Genomic DNA, 16,184 nt, shown 5'->3' with positions numbered 1-16,184 from the left:
TCTACAAGCAAGCTCCCTTGATGTGGTACACTGCCACTTCCCCTAGGAGTAGGAGTCCCTGAGAGCCAGACTATTCTGAATGCTGCTGCTTCTCTGGGTTTAGCTGCCCATTGGAGGTGGCACATTCCAGGCTGGTGCTGGGGAATGTCTGCAAGGGATCCGGTGATATGGCCTGTCTTCAAGTCTCCCAACAGTGGGTATCAACACCAGCACTGATGGGGGTGGCAGGGGAGTGATGTCGACTCTTTGAGATTCCTCGGTTATAAATAGCCTTAGTATGATGGCTTTCTGTAATGCCAGTTGCAGTAGTAATGATCTGGTCATGTAGACAGACTCAGGACCTCCTGGTTAGCCGGGGTGCTGCAGGCAGTGGTGATAGCTGAGGTCACACACAAGTTTTTTCCTTTCTAGACATGGTTATTCTATGTGGAGATGTTGTAGTGGACTGTATTGGTTGGCCTCCAGCCAAGAGATGGTGCTTGCAAGAGAGCACCAGATGTGGTGGTAGAGGTGGGATTTGTGCTTGCTTTATATTACCCAGGGGAGGTACTTTGGTGTCTCAGGCAATGGTGGGACCATAGAGCTCCCAAAAGTTTCTGTGTTTTGTGTCAAGCTACCAGTGAGGGTGGAGGGGTAAAGGCAGGTGTGGGCTATGTCAGGCTGGTCTATACTCTGTCTTCCACATGCTGCGCAAGCAGTGGCCCTCACAGATATATAGACAAATTCGTACGCTGTGGGTAAAAGTTCCAAGTATGCAAAACAACCTTATTAGTTAGAACATTCCAAGATCTCAATTCCCAGTAGCTGGACAAGGACCATTCATGACAATAGACCCTTCTGAAAATGTACAAGTTTGAGCAACTCAGACCTGCTGAGTCAACTGTTTCCTGTACAGTCTACCTTCCTGGCCCTAGGCTCAGACTCTCTTAAAGGAAAACTATTGTATTTTATAATAGATATATTAATAATGTTAGCATGAGAATGTCCAACATTTGGAGGAGCTGGTGCAAGATACAGACCTGAAGAAGCAATTAATCCACCCATAAAGCCATTGTATACGTCTTCATATTTTCTTCATATTTTTGTAGTAATTTGATTGCTTCTTCCCTTGGTCTAAAGATATTTACTTTATGATAAACTTACCTAGAGTTATTTAGCATATTAATTAGCTGGTGGTTAACTAGATCTAGTTCCTCCTCAAGCCAATAATTTTTCACTGATATTACATCCTGAGGAGGCTTTAATTAAATTTCACAATACATAAAATTACCATTATTTGTATTATATGACCTATTAACATAAGGTAATGTAATCTTACCAACAATGCTAATGTTATACCATATCATGCAATGGTAGTAATACAGTTCTGTTTCATTCCACAAGTCAGTAAGAGTTATTATACCTTACCCAACATAATTGGCTCTTGGCCACTTAGCAGATGTTCTTAGGGACAGGTGTCATCACAAGGGACCAGGATTCCTTTATTTCCAGGTTCCAAGTAAGATGGTAACTGATGGCTTTAACACAGACTGGGTGGCTTTAACAGCAGAAATTTATTTTCTCACAGTTCTGGAGGCTAGAAGTCCAATATTAAGGTGTTGACAGGCTTAGTGTCTTCTGACATCTCTCTTTGGCTTCAGGTACCCACCTTCTTGCTTGTCCTTACAGGATCTTTCCTCTGTGTATGTGACTCTGGTTTCTCTTTGTGTATCCAAACGTTCTCTTCATATAAGGACACCAGTCAGATTGGATTAGGGCCCATCCTAAAAGCCTCATTTTTACTAAATTGACTCTTTAAAGGCCCTATCTCCAAATATAGTAACATTCTGAGGTACTGGGAGTTAGGGCTTCAACATAGGAATTTTGGGCAGGGACACAATTCAGCCCATAACATATGAGGACAAAACTATTCATATTGTCATGATTTTACTGAAATGTTCAATTGTTTACTGTTATGTACCATCTCTTTCTCATGGCAGGTATGAGTGTAATTCACAATGATTCCTATTTCTGTGAACTGTACTACAGGGTACAACTTATTTTGAACCATTCTTGGAGTGAGGGCAGGCAGAGTATACCAATGTAAATTACTCTTAACCTACTAATCTGCTATCTTTATGGATTTGGCTATTCTGAACATTTGGTATAAATGGAATTATGTAATATTTCATCAATTTCAGTTAATTTTCATGTATGATATAAGGAAAGAAGGTGACTTTACTCTTTTGCCTGTGGTTATTTGGTTGTCCCAGCACCAGTTGTTGAAAAGACCATTCATTCTCCATTAAATTGTCTTGGCATCCTTGACAAGAATCAGTTGTCCACAAATGTAAGGGTTTATTGCTGGATTCTCAATTCTATTTTATTGCTCTATGTCTCTATTGTTATGCCAGTTTTGATTGCTGTAGTTTTGTAGTAAGTTTTTAAATCAGGGGCTATGAGTCCTCCTACTTTGTTTTTCTTTATCAGGATTGTTTTGGCTATTTGGGCCTTGAAATTCGTTATTAATTTTAGGATTAACGTTTCAATTTCTACAAAATGGGTCATTTGGAATTTGATAGGGATTGCATTGAATCTGTAAGTCATTTTGGGTAGTATTGACATCTTAATAGTAAGTCTTTCAGTCTATAAACATGGAATGCCTTTTTATTTAGGTCTTCTTTAACTTATTTCAATAATGTTTTGTAGTTTTCAGTGTACAAGCCTTGCACCTCCTTTGTTAAATTTATTCCTAAATATTTTCTTCTTTTTGATGCTATTGTAAATGGAATTATTTTCTTCATTTCATTTTGTACTGCTTATTGCTAGTATAGATGTACAGAGGTTTTGTGTGTTGATTGTGTATCCTGCAACTTTGCTGAATTCATTTATTAGCTTTAACTATTTTTTTTAGATGTGTGTATTCTTTAGGATTTTCCACATATAAGATCATGTCATTAGCATATAGAGATAGTTTCACTTCTTCCTTTCCAATTTGGATGCTTTCTATTTCTTTTCTAATTGCTGTAGCTAGAACATCCATTACAATGTTTAATAAAATTGGTGAAAGCAAACAGCCTTGTACAGGTCTTAGGGAAAACAATTCAGACTCTCACCATTGAGTATCATTATAAAATATACCTCTTTATTTTTTATTTTTTTTTTTTTTGGAAGCTTTTTAAAATATAATTTAAAACTATTTTGTACCAGTACAATATATTAATTTTACAAATGTAAAATTTTATCAGCTGTTAAAGCATTTGCAAAAACCACACATTCTACTTCAGCTTTATTGCACAATATCTATAAGAAAATATTAATTTTTAAATTAGAAAACATAAAAATGCTTTCAATATAGAAGAGACAATCTGATTTTAAAGACAATACTCTATAAGAATGTCTACTCAGAAAATAACAAACTTTCACAGGATACCAGGTTGGACAGATGCTTCGGCAGATCCGGTACAAAGCACTGTTTAAAACCAGTCCAAGATACTTAATCCAAACTGTATCATCATTCTTCATTAGAAATCTAGACACCACTCATGGTGGTTTCTTATACTTTAAAAAGTTGAGGCATTTTCAGTGTGAGCATTCTGAATATCTGTTACATATCAAAAACAATACTTCCAACTCAGCCATTTGCGGGGGTCTTTTTCCTTCATGCAGACTATCACTGGCAACTGTTTTTAATGACTATTCATGACCATTTTATTTATGCTGATAGAAAACATCAAGTTAAATACACTTTTAAAAGTTTGTCCTTTACAAAAATCAGTTTATAAATTTGCATCATAAAAAATTAGTGTTGAGACCATCAAGATGGCCTTCATTTATATGGTTGTATATTAGTTGGTTTTCCCAGAGCTGGGATGGCAGATGTCTCACTTTTCTATGTAGTGTAATCAGGAAATAAATCCAAGCACTAAACTGGAATCCCAAGATAGATTAATAAGGTTGCATGATGGATTTTAGGGGGTTATGACCCTGGACCCATATACTAATGTGGGTGTTAAAATACTGACAGCAAACCCTGGTGGGAATTTAATTTACCTCAGACAATAAACATAATCTGGAGATATAAAAAGGAAAATGTTCATTTACATATTATCAGTGTGGCTGTGTGTATCATAGAAAAGAAAAAAAAATATTTATTAGAACAAGGATTCACCAGATGGATACATTTATAGACCACACATCTTTTCCGATTAAAGCATGTTGACTCAATCTCATGTGTTTTCAAGTTTATGCCTTTGTGGCCAGGGAAATTATCTTTTGGAACTTATGGCCTGCATAAGCAAAGTCAAATATGATATCACACATTTGTGTAGAGAAAATAATTATTAAAATAGTGGTTATGTACTAACAAGTTTGTTGCAGGTACACAGAATTATCAAAAACCTAGATGCTTATTTAAAAAGTTTGCATTATTTAGAATTTCTTCCTTAGGAATCAAAGCAGTTGCTTTCCTGGAACTGCATTTTTCAGAACTGCTCAAAGCACCTCATCTAGATGAGTGTTTTAAAAAATATATATAAAAAGTCTATAATGAGACTTCAAACATCACATATTTCACCTCTTACAGGCTTTTTTAAAATCATGTATCCCTTCCTTAAAGTCCTTCAGAATAAAATAAAAATAAACTCTCACATTCCATTAGAAAAAAATGGAAACATTCACGGTCTGAAAATTTTATGAATTTCCCCAAATTTTGCTACTATGTGCAATTTCCTCACACACAGGTTTTGAGGAAACCCCTAATCATCTATCATGGAATAGTCAGCTAATGGACATGCCATAGAAAATTTACCTTAATAGTAGTAAATAGATTAAAATCTATTCCATAAAATAAAAATGTCCTATGACTTCAATTCAAATACATATCTGAAAAGCTAAAAGGAGGTTTTTTGTTTTTCAAAAGTGCTAATTATTACATTTACAAGTCTCTTCAATACATCATGTCCAATTCTTTGTAAAAAACTAAACCACCTTGCTTTAGGCACACTGCTTGATGAGTTTCTAAGAAGCAGAGGGGAAAAAAATCACTTGTCAATTAATCCAGCTTCCTTAATTTTACTGAAGAAGAATTTCTCCAGGATATTGGCACATTTGTAGTATTCACTCTCAGGGGGGTTGTACTCTTTGCAATTGGTAAAGACTCGCTGTAAGTCTGCCATGAATAATTTCTTAGACACGTAGTACCTATTCTTGAGGCGTTCACTCATGGTTTTCAGATCCATGGGGAACCTTATAACTTCATAATATCCCGGAGCTTCTGTTCTCTTCACAGGTTCCATGAAGGGCCAAGCGCTTTGATGGCTCTTCACCTGCTGGAGGATGCTCTTGAGCGTGCTGTAAAGCTGGTCAGGGTCTCTGGGCTCTTTACTTTTCTCTTTTCCACTCGGTTTCCAGCCTGTCTCTCTAATTCCAGGAATGCTTTCTATAGGAATCTGTCGAACTCCATCTTTAAAACATGAAAGTCCAGGGTAAACTTTTCGAATCTGTGCCTGTTTTCTTTCAATCAGCTTTTTAATTATCTCCTTCTGCTTTTTAATGATGACAGAAAATTCTGTGTATGGGATCCGTGGATTTAGCTCACACCCCATTAAAGTGGCTCCTTCATAATCCTTGATGTAGCCAACATATTTGGTTTTAGGTATTTTAATTTCTTTGGAGAAGCCCTGTTTCTTAAAGTATCCAATTGCATATTCATCTGCATATGTGAGGAAGTTCAGGATGTCATGCTTTATGTGATATTCTTTCAAATGATTCATTAGGTGTGTTCCATAGCCCTTGACTTGCTCGTTGGAGGTTACAGCACAGAAGACAATCTCTGTGAATCCTTGAGATGGGAACATACGGAAACAGATACCACCAATAACACGGCCATCTTTAATTAAAGCAAGGGTTTTGTGTTTCGGGTCAAAGACGAGCCGTGTGATGTACTCTTTTGGCATTCGGGGCAGCTGGTGGGAGAAAACGTTCTGTAGGCCAACCAGCCACATGAGGATCTTCTTGTTTGGTTTCTGGTTGAGGGAATTGCCAACGACGTGAAATTCAATTACACCCCTGCGCTCTTCCAACCTTGCCGCCTCATCCCTGGCCGAGTGTGCCGACAGAAAATTGGTCTCTGGTCCAAGCATTGCTGCAGGGTCCGTGATGGTAGACATAACCTCGTTGATTAATTCCATCGGAATATCCCCCATAACTCGGGGTCTCTTGGCCTCCTCCAGAACATGAGAATCAGTCATTTTCCTCTTTTCTCCTGGGTTTGCCTCAAGTCCAGAAGAGGCTTTGCAGGCAGGACTGCTGCTCCCTGCATTTGACTGCTCAAGGGAAGATGAGGTTGAATTGTATGAAATTGTCCCAGCCACAGGAGGTGGACTGATAACTGTTTGGATGCCTAGCTGGCTGGTTCTGGACGAGGCTGAGAGAAAATCCTGATCCCAAATGGGAGAGTTTTGACTATAAACTTCTTCTTCTAGCATGGACAGAAATCTTGTGTAGTTCTCTTTGTATCCAGAGATATCATCATTGGGAGATCGCAGTCTTCGTTGAGATGGTGCCTCCAGATGCCAATAGTTGATGCGGTTTAGGAACATTTTTGCCAACTCAACTATTGTTTGCCTTTCTTTTGCTGGCAGGTGACTAAATTTGTACTGTACAAAGTTATTCACACCCTGTTCAATGCTAGGTTTTTCAAATGGGGGTTTCTTTTCCAAAGAGCCTTCAACCACAGGTTTTCCTCTTTGTAAAATAGACTTTCTCAAGAGCTTAAATAGGTAGAAATAAACTTGTTTGGTATCTGCATCTTCTTCCTTGTGGACACAGGTAAAGAGATATTCCACATCCAATACTATTCCCAGGAGTCTGTTCATTTCTTCCTCTGACACATTCTCCAGGTGGGAAACATGAGCAGCTAGGGCATGGCTACAACTCCGACAGGATTCCGTCAAACTGACAATTATTTGCTGCAGATCGGCTCTGGGGGGAGTGGGTGACGGGTTAGGGTTTTTCCAGCCATTACATTTGCAAGACTCCTCGGCCTTGCAGGCGGAGTACACTCCGAGTTTCTCCAGTTTCTTGGCCCGCGGAGCGGAGCGTAGTTGCGCCTTCTTCACGGCGATTCGGGCCGAGCCACCGCCTCCCGGTCCTTCGGCCGTGCCCGCTGCAGCCACTGCCGTTGCCGGACCGCAGGCGCCCGAGCCCCCGGCAGCAGCGGCGCAGGGGGAGCCCTGCGGGGGCGCGGGCGGCAGCACCACGGGCTGCGGGGGCAGCGCCCCGGGCCCGGCCCCTGCCCCGGCTCCTGCCCCGCAGCCGCCCGGCCCGGCCCCGCCAGCCTCGGACATGCCGCCCCGGAGCACGGCAGGAGGCGCCGAGTGTCAGGCGCCGCCGCCGCCGCCAGGGTCTCCCTCTCGGGCCAATATACCTCTTTATCTCTATTAACACGTTTTGTTTAAAGTCTACTTTGGCTTATAATAGTATAGTCTCTCCAGTTTTCTTATGGTTTATCTTTGTATGATATACCTTTTTCCATCGTTATACTTTCTATCCACTTTTATCTTTGAACGTAAAGTATCTCTCCTTAAATAAGATACAGTTGGATATTATTTCATCCATTCGTGCAATCTCTGACTTCTGATTGGATTGCTTAATCCATTTACATTTAATATTATTAATATAGTTGGATTTGTGTCTGCAATTTTGCTTTTTCTTTTCTGCATATGTTGCGCCTTTCTTGTTCCTCTGTTCCCTTTTTTCTACTTTCTTTTGCATTAAGTGAATATTTTATAATGTTACAATTTAATTATTCTATTTTTCTACATTTTTATTAGTTTCTTATGGGTTACTTTAGACTCTCCGTGTACATCTCAACTTACCAGAATCTGCTAAATATTCTATTAGAGATAGGAAAAGCCAGCATTTTTTCTACTCTCACACACTTAACACAACATTTATGATACCAGATGTGTAGAAATTTCTCTCCACACACCAAGCAATCAGTTATCCAGCATATACCAGCACACACATCAGTTCAATTCAATTCTAACACTATCAACCTGGAGATAATGTCAGATCTCACAGGTTAAGTGCTCAGTCTCACAAGACTGCCTCTTACTTCACATGCCAGTGGCATACCCAAGTGGTTTTACCTGTGTTTATGACCGACCAGCTATATCATATTTTTTTTTTTTTAAATTTATTTATTATTATTATACTTTAAGTTGTAGGGTACATGTGCATAACATGCAGGTTTGTTACATATGTATACTTGTGCCATGTTAGTCTGCTGCACCCATCAACTCGTCATTTACATCAGGTATAACTCCCAATGCAATCCCTCCCCCCTCCCCCCTCCCCATGATAGGCCCCGGTGTGTGATGTTCCCCTTCCTGAGTCCAAGTGATCTCGTTGTTCAGTTCCCACCTATGAGTGAGAACATGCGGTGTTTGGTTTTCTGTTCTTGTGATAGTTTGCTAAGAATGATGGTTTCCAGCTGCATCCATGTCCCTACAAAGGACGCAAACTCATCCTTTTTTATGGCTGCATAGTATTCCATGGTGTATATGTGCCACATTTTCTTAATCCAATCTGTCACTGATGGACATTTGGGTTGATTCCAAGTCTTTGCTATTGTGAATAGTGCTGCAATAAACATACGTGTGCATGTGTCTTTATAGCAGCATAATTTATAATCCTTTGGGTATATACCCAGTAATGGGATGGCTGGGTCATATGGTACATCTAGTTCTAGATCCTTGAGGAATCGCCATACTGTTTTCCATAATGGTTGAACTAGTTTACAATCCCACCAACAGTGTAAAAGTGTTCCTATTTCTCCACATCCTCTCCAGCACCTGCTGTTTCCTGACTTTTTAATGATCGCCATTCTAACTGGTGTGAGATGGTATCTCATTGTGGTTTTGATTTGCATTTCTCTGATGGCCAGTGATGATGAGCATTTTTTCATATGTCTGTTGGCTGTATGAATGTCCTCTTTTATACAAAATTTTAATTTGTAATTTTTGTGGGTACATAGTAGGTATATACGTTTATGGGGTACATGAGGTGTTTTGATATAGGTGTGTGATGCATAATAATCACATCATGGAGAATGGGGTATCCACCCCCTTAACCATTTATCTTTTGTGTTACAAACAATCCAATTATACTCTTTTAGATATTTAAAAATGTACACTAAAGTAATTATTGACTGTAGTCACCTTGTCGTGCTATCAAATAGTAGGTCTTTTCATTCTTTCTGACTACAATTTTACACCCATTAAACATCATCAAATCCCCTCACCAGCCCCACTGCCTTTCCCAGCCTCTAGTAACTGACCTTTTACTCCCTATCTCCATGGTACAACTCTATTGATTTTAGATCCCACAAATAAGTGAGAACATACAAAGTTTGTCTTTCTGTGCCTGGCTCATTTAATTTGACATAATGACCTCCAGTTCCATCCATGTTGTTGCAAATGACTAGATCTCATTGATTTTCATGGCTTAATAGTAGTACATTGTATATATGTACTTTTTTTAACTTTTATTTTAAGTTCGGGGTACAAGTGTAGGTTTGTTACATAGGTAAACTTATGTCATAGGAGTTTGTTGTACAGATTATTTCATCACCCACGTATTAAGCCTAGTACCCATTAGTTATTTATCCTAATCCTCTCCTTCTTCCCACCCTCCACCTTCTGAAAGGCCCCAGTGTTTGTTGTTCTCCTCTACGTGTCCATGTATTCTCATCATTTAGCTCCCACTTAAAAGTGAGAATATGAGTTATTTGGTTTTCTACTCCTGTGTTAGTTTGCTAAGGATAATGGCCTTTAGTTCCATCCACATCTCTGCAAAGGATATGATCTCATTATTTCTTATGGCTACATAGTATTCCATGGTGCATATGTACCACATTTTCTTTATTTATTCTGTTATTGATGGGCAGTTAGGTTGATTCCATTTCTTTGCTATTGTGAATAGTGCTGCAGTGAATATACATGTGCATGTGTCTTTATAATAGAATGATTTATATTCCTTTGGGTATATACCCAGTAATGGGATTGCTAGGTTGAATGGTATTTTTGTCTTTAGGTCTTTGAAGAATCACCACATGGTCTTCCACAATTGCTGAAATAATTTACATTCCCACCAACGGTGTGTAAGCATTCCTTTTATTCCACAACCTCCCCAGCATTTGTTATATTCTGATATTTTAATAACAGCCATTCTGACTGGTGTGAGATGGTATCTCATTGTGGTTTTGCTTTGCATTTCTCTAATGATCAGTGATGTTGAGCTTTTTTTCATATAATTGTTGGTTGGATGTATGTCTTCTTTTGAAAAGTGTCTGTTCATGTCCTTTGCCCACTTTTTAATGGGGTTGTTTTTTTCCTTGTAAATTTGTTTAAGTTCTTATAGACACTGGATATTAGGCTTTTGTTAAATGCATAGTTTCAAAAAATTTTCTCCCATTCTGTAGGTTTTCTGTTTACTCTGCTGATAGTTTCTTTTGCTGTGCAGAAGCTCTTTAGTTTGATTAGATTTCATTTTTCTATCTTTGCTTTTGTTGCAATTGCTTTTGATATTTTCATCATGAAATCTTTGCCTGGGTGTATGTCCTGAATTGTATTGCCTAGGTTGTCTTCCCGGTTTTTATAGTTTTGGGTTTTACATTTAAGTCTTTAATCCATCTTAAGCTAATTTTGTATACGGTGTAAGGAAGGGGTCTAGTTTCAATCTTCTGCCTATGTCTAGTCTGTTACCCCAGCACCATTTATTGAATAAGGAATTCTTCCCCCATTGCTTGCTTTTGTCAGGTTTCTCAAAGGTCAGATAGTTTTGGGTGTACAGTCTTATTTCTAGCTTCTGTATTCTGTTTCTTTGGTCTATGTGTCTGTTTTTGTACCAATACCGTGCTATTTTGGTTATTGTAGCCCTGTAGTAGAGTTTAGGTTTGAGTAGCATGATGCCTCCAGCTTTGTTCTTTTTTGCTTTGGATTGCCTTTGCTATTCTGGCTCCCTGTTGGTTTGATATGAATTTTAAAATAGATTCCTCTGGTTCTGTTTAGAATGTCAATGGTAGTTTAATAGGTAGTTTAATAACATTGAGTCTGTAAATTGCTTTGGGCAGCATGGCCATTTTAATGGTATTGATTCTTCCTGTCCATGAACATGAAATGATTTTCCATTTGTTTGTGTTATCTCTGATTTCTTGGAGCAGTGGTCTGTAGTTCTCCTTGTAGAGATATTTTACCTCCCTCATAAGCTGTATTCCTAGGTATTTTATTCTTTTTGTGGCAATTGTGAATGACAGTTTGTTCCTGATTTGGCTCTTGGCTTTACTGTTGTTGGTATGCTAGTGACATTGATTTTGTATCCTAAGACTTTGCTGAAGTTGTTTATCAGCTCGAGAAGCTTTTGGGCTGAGGCTATGGGGTTTTCTAGATATAGGATCACATCATCTCCAAACAGAGATAGTTTGACTTCCTCTATTTGTATTTGCATGCCTTTTACTTCTTTCTGTTGCTTGATTGTCCTGGCCAGAACTTTCTATGCTCTGCTTCTGTGTTCTAATAGTATGTTAAATGGGAGTGATGAGAAAGGGTATTTTGTAAAAATTCTACTTTAAGTTCTAGGATACATGTGCAGAACGTGCAGGTTTGATACATAGGTATACATGTGCCATGGTGGTTTGCTGTACCTATCAACCCATCATCTAGGTTTTAAGCCCCACATGCATTAGGTATTTGTGCTAATGCTCTCCCTCCACTTGTCCCCCAACCCCTGACAGGCCCCGGTGTGTGATGTTTCACTCCCTGTGTCTGTGTGTTCTCATTGTTCAACTTCCACCTATGAGTGAGAACATGTGGTGTTTGGTTTTTTGTTCCTGTGTTAGTTAGCTGAGAGTGATGGCTTCCAGCTTCATCCATGTCCCTGCAAAGGACATAAGCTCATTCCTTTTCAATGGCTGCATAGTATTCCATGGTGTATATGTTCCACGTTTTCTTTATCCAGTCTATCATTGATGGGCATTTGTTTTGGTTCCAAGTCTTTGCTATTGTAAATTGTGCTGCAGTAAACATACATGTGCATGTGTCTTTGTAGTAGAATGATTTATAATCCTTTGGGTATATACACAGTAATGAGATTGCTGGGTCAAATGGTATTTCTGGTTCTAGATTCTTGAGTAATCACCACACTGTCTTCCACAATGGTTGAATTAATTTACACTCCCACCAATGGTGTAAAAGCAGAGAAAGGGCATTGTTGTCTTTTGCCTGTTTTCAAGGTGAATGCTTCCAGCTTTTACTCGTTTAGTATGATATTGGCTCTGGGTTTGTCATATATGGCTCTTATTATTTTGAGATATGTTCCATCAATACCTAGTTTATTGAGTTTTTAACATGAAGGGATGTTGAATTTTATTGAAGGCTTTTTCTACATCTATTAAGATAATAATGTGGTTTTTGTCATTAGTGCTGTTTATGAGATGAATTACATTTATTGATTTGTGTATGTTGAACAAAACTTGCATCCCAGGGATGAAGCCTACTTGATTGTGGTGGATAAGCTTTTTGATGTGCTGCTGGATTTGGTTTGCCAATATTTTATTGACGATTTTTGCTTTGATGTTCTAGTATGTTGGCCTGAATTTTTTTTTTTTTTTTTTTTGTTTTGCCAGGTTTTGTTTTCAGAATGATGCTGACCTTATAGAATGAGTTAGGGAGGAGTCCGTCCTCCTCAATTCTTTGGTATAGTTTCGGTAGGAATGGTACCAGCTCTTCTTTGTACATCTGGTATAATTCAGCTGTGAATGTATCTGGTTCTGGGCTTTTTTTTTTTTTTTTTTGCAGTTGGTATGCTATTACTGCCTCAGTTTTAGAATTTGGTATTGGTTTGATCAGGGATTTAATTTTTTGTTGGTTCAATCTTGAGAGGGTGTATGTGTCCAGAAATTTATTTGTCTCTTCTAGGTTTGCTAGTTTGTGTGCATAGAGGTATTAATAATATTTTCTGATGGTTGTTTGTATTTCTGTGGGGTCAGTGGTAATATTCCCCTTTTCATTTCTGATTGTGTTTATTTGAATCTTCTCTTTTCTTTTTTATTAGTCTAGCTCAGTGTCTATCTATTTTATTATTTTTTTCAGAATACCAATTCCTGGCATTGCTGATCTTTTGAATGTTTTTTTCATGTCGCTATCTCCTTCAGTTCGGCTCTGATTTTGGTTAATTTTTGTCTTCTGCTAGCTTCAGGGTCAATTTGTTCTTGCTTCTCTAGTTCAGTTGTGAAGTTAGGTTGTTAATTTGACATCTTTCTAGATTTTTGATATAGACATTTAGTGCTGTAAATTTCCCTCTTAACACTCCCTTATCTGTGTCCCAAAGTTTCGGGTGTGTAGTATCTTTGTTCTTATTAGTTTCAGAGAACTTCTTGATTTTTGCCTTAATTTCGTTATTTACCTAAAAGTCACTCAGGAGCAGGCTATTTAATTTCCATGTAATTGTATGGTTTTGGGTGAATTTCTTAGTCTCAATATAAAATTTGATTGCTCTGTGGTTTGAGATACCACACACATTTCACATCTTTTGCATTTGCTGGGGAGTGTTTTGCTTCTGATAATGTGATCAGTTTTACAGTAAGTGACATGTGGCATTGACTCAAATGTATATTCTGTTGTTTTTGGCTGGAGCATTCTGTATGTGTGTATACACACACACACACACACACACACACACACACACACCCCAGGTCCATTTGATGCAGTGATGCAGTGCTGAGTTCAGGTCCTGAATATCTTTGTTAATTTTCTCTCTTAATGATATGTCTAATATTTTCAGTGGGTTAAATTCTCTCATTATTACTGTGTGGGAGTTTTGTATGGTTTGGCGCTGTGTCCCCACACAAATCTTATCTTGTAGTTCCCATAATTCCCACATGTTGTGGGAGGGACCCAGTGGGAGATAATTGAACCACATGGGTCTTTCTCATGCTGTTCTCATGGTAGTGAATAAGTCTCATGAGATCTGATGGTTTTATAAACGGAAGTTTCCCTGCACAAGTTCTTTTTTTACCTGCCCTCATTCGTGTAAGACATGACTTGCTCCTCCTTGCCTTCCACTATGATTGTGAGGCCTCTCCAGCCATGTGGAACTGTAAGTCTATTAAACCTCTTTTTCTTCCCAGTCTCAGGTATGCCTTTATCAGCAGCATAAAAACAGACTGATACAGTAAATTGGTACTAGTAGAGTGGGGCATTGCTGAAGATACCCAAAAATGTGGAAGTGACTTTAGAGGGGGTAAGACACAGAGGTTATAACAGTTTGGAGGGCTCAGAAGAAGACAGGAAAATGTGGGAAAGTTTTGAACTCACTAGAGACTAGTTGAATGGCTTTGACAAAATGCTGATAATGATATGGACAATGAAATCCAGGCTGAGATGGTCTCAGATGGAGATGAAAAACTTGTTGGGAACTGGAGCAAAGGTGACCCTTGTTATGTTTTAGCAAAGAGACTGGCAGCATTTTGTCCCTGCCCTAGAGATTTATGGAGCTTTGAACTTGAAAGAGATGATTTAGGGTATCTGGTGGAAGAAATTTCTAAGCAGCAAAGCATTCAAGAGGTAACCTGGGTGCCGTTATAGGCATTCACTTTTAAATAGGAAACAGAGCATAACAGTTCAGAAAATTTGCAGCCTAACAATGTGATAGAAAAGAAAATTCCCAGTTTCTGAGAAGAAATTCAAGCTGGCTTCAGAAATTTACATAAGTAACAAGGAGCCAAATGTTAATCTCCAAGACAATGGGGAAAATGTATCCAGGGCATGTCAGAGATCTTTGCAGTAGCCCCTCCCATCACAGGCCTGGAGGTTTAGGAGGAAAAAATGGTTTCATGGGCCAGGCTGAGGGTCCCTCTGCTGTGTGCAGTATAGGGACTTGGTACCCTGAATCCCAGCCACTCCAGCTGTGACTAAAAGGGGCCAAGGTACAGTTTGGGCTGTTGCTTCAGAGGGTGGAAGCCCTAAGCCTTGGCAGCTTCCACGTGGTGTTGAGCCTGCAGATACACAGAAGTCAAGAATTGAGGTTTGGAAACCTTTGCCTATATTTCAGAGGATGTATGAAAATGCCTGGATGCCCAGATAAAAGTTTGCTGCAGGGGTGGGGCCCTCATGGAGAATCTCTGCTAGGGCAGTTCAGAAGGGAAACGTGGGGTTGGAGCCCCCATGCAGAGTCCCTGCTGGGGCACCACATAGTGGAGCTGTGAGAAGAGGGCACCGTCCTCCAGACCCCAGAATGGCAGATTCACCAACAGCTTGCATCCTTGAACCTGGAAAAGCCACAGACACTCAATGCTGGCCCATGAAAGCAGCCAGGAGGGCAGCTATACTCTCAAAGCCACAGGGGCAGAACTGCCCAAGACCATGGCAACCCACCTCTTGCATCAGTGTGACCCAGATGCAAGACACTGAGTCAAAGGATATAATTTTGGAGCTTTAAGATTTGACTGCCCTGCTGGATTTTGGACTTTGCATGGGGCTTGTAGCCCCTTTGTTTTGGCTAATTTCTCCAATTTGGAGTGGCTGTATTTACCCAATGGCTGTACCTCTATTGTATCTATGGGGTAACTAACTTGCTTTTGACTTTACAGGCTCATGGCCAGAAGGGACATACCTTTTCTCAGATGAGACTTTGTGGACATATGTGTTAATGTTGAAATGACTGAAGACTTTGGGGGACTGTCAGGAAGGTGAGATTGGTTTTGGAATGTGAAGATATGAGATTTGGGAGGGGCCAGGGGCAGAATGATACAGTTTGGCTCTGTGTCCCCACCCAAATCTTATCTTGTAGCTCCCATAATTCTCTCTCTCTCTTTTTAAATTTTTTATTATACTTTAAGTTCTGGGATACATGTACAGAACATGCAGGTTTGTTACATAGGTATATATGTGCCATGGTGGTTTGCTGCACCCATCAACCCATCATCTACATTAAGTATTTCTCCTAATGCTATCCCTCCCCTAGCCTCCCACCCCCCAACAGACCCTGGTGTGTGATGTTCCCCTCCCTGTGTTAATGTGTTCTCATTGTTCAACTCCCAATTATGAGTGAGAACATGTGGTGTTTGGTTTTTGGTTCCTGTGTTAGTTTGCTGAGAATGATGGTTTCCAGTTTCATCTGTGTCCCTGCAAAGGATATGAACT

At 39.3% G+C, this 16,184-nt stretch overlaps 1 pseudogene across 1 annotated transcript; it reads right to left on the bottom strand.

Annotated features, from left to right (window-relative positions):
- Nucleotides 1-3,134: 3,134 nt before the first annotated feature.
- LOC101008753 lies at nucleotides 3,135-7,387 on the bottom strand (annotated as a pseudogene). The gene has a single exon (XR_004180790.1). The product of XR_004180790.1 is annotated as a histone acetyltransferase KAT2B pseudogene (transcript).
- Nucleotides 7,388-16,184: the final 8,797 nt, after the last annotated feature.

The sequence above is a fragment of the Papio anubis genome, chromosome X (assembly GCF_008728515.1).
Source record: "Papio anubis isolate 15944 chromosome X, Panubis1.0, whole genome shotgun sequence".
Taxonomy (NCBI): domain Eukaryota; kingdom Metazoa; phylum Chordata; class Mammalia; order Primates; family Cercopithecidae; genus Papio; species Papio anubis.
Note: the sequence above shows the minus strand (reverse complement) of the source record. Positions and strands in the feature narration are given on the sequence as shown.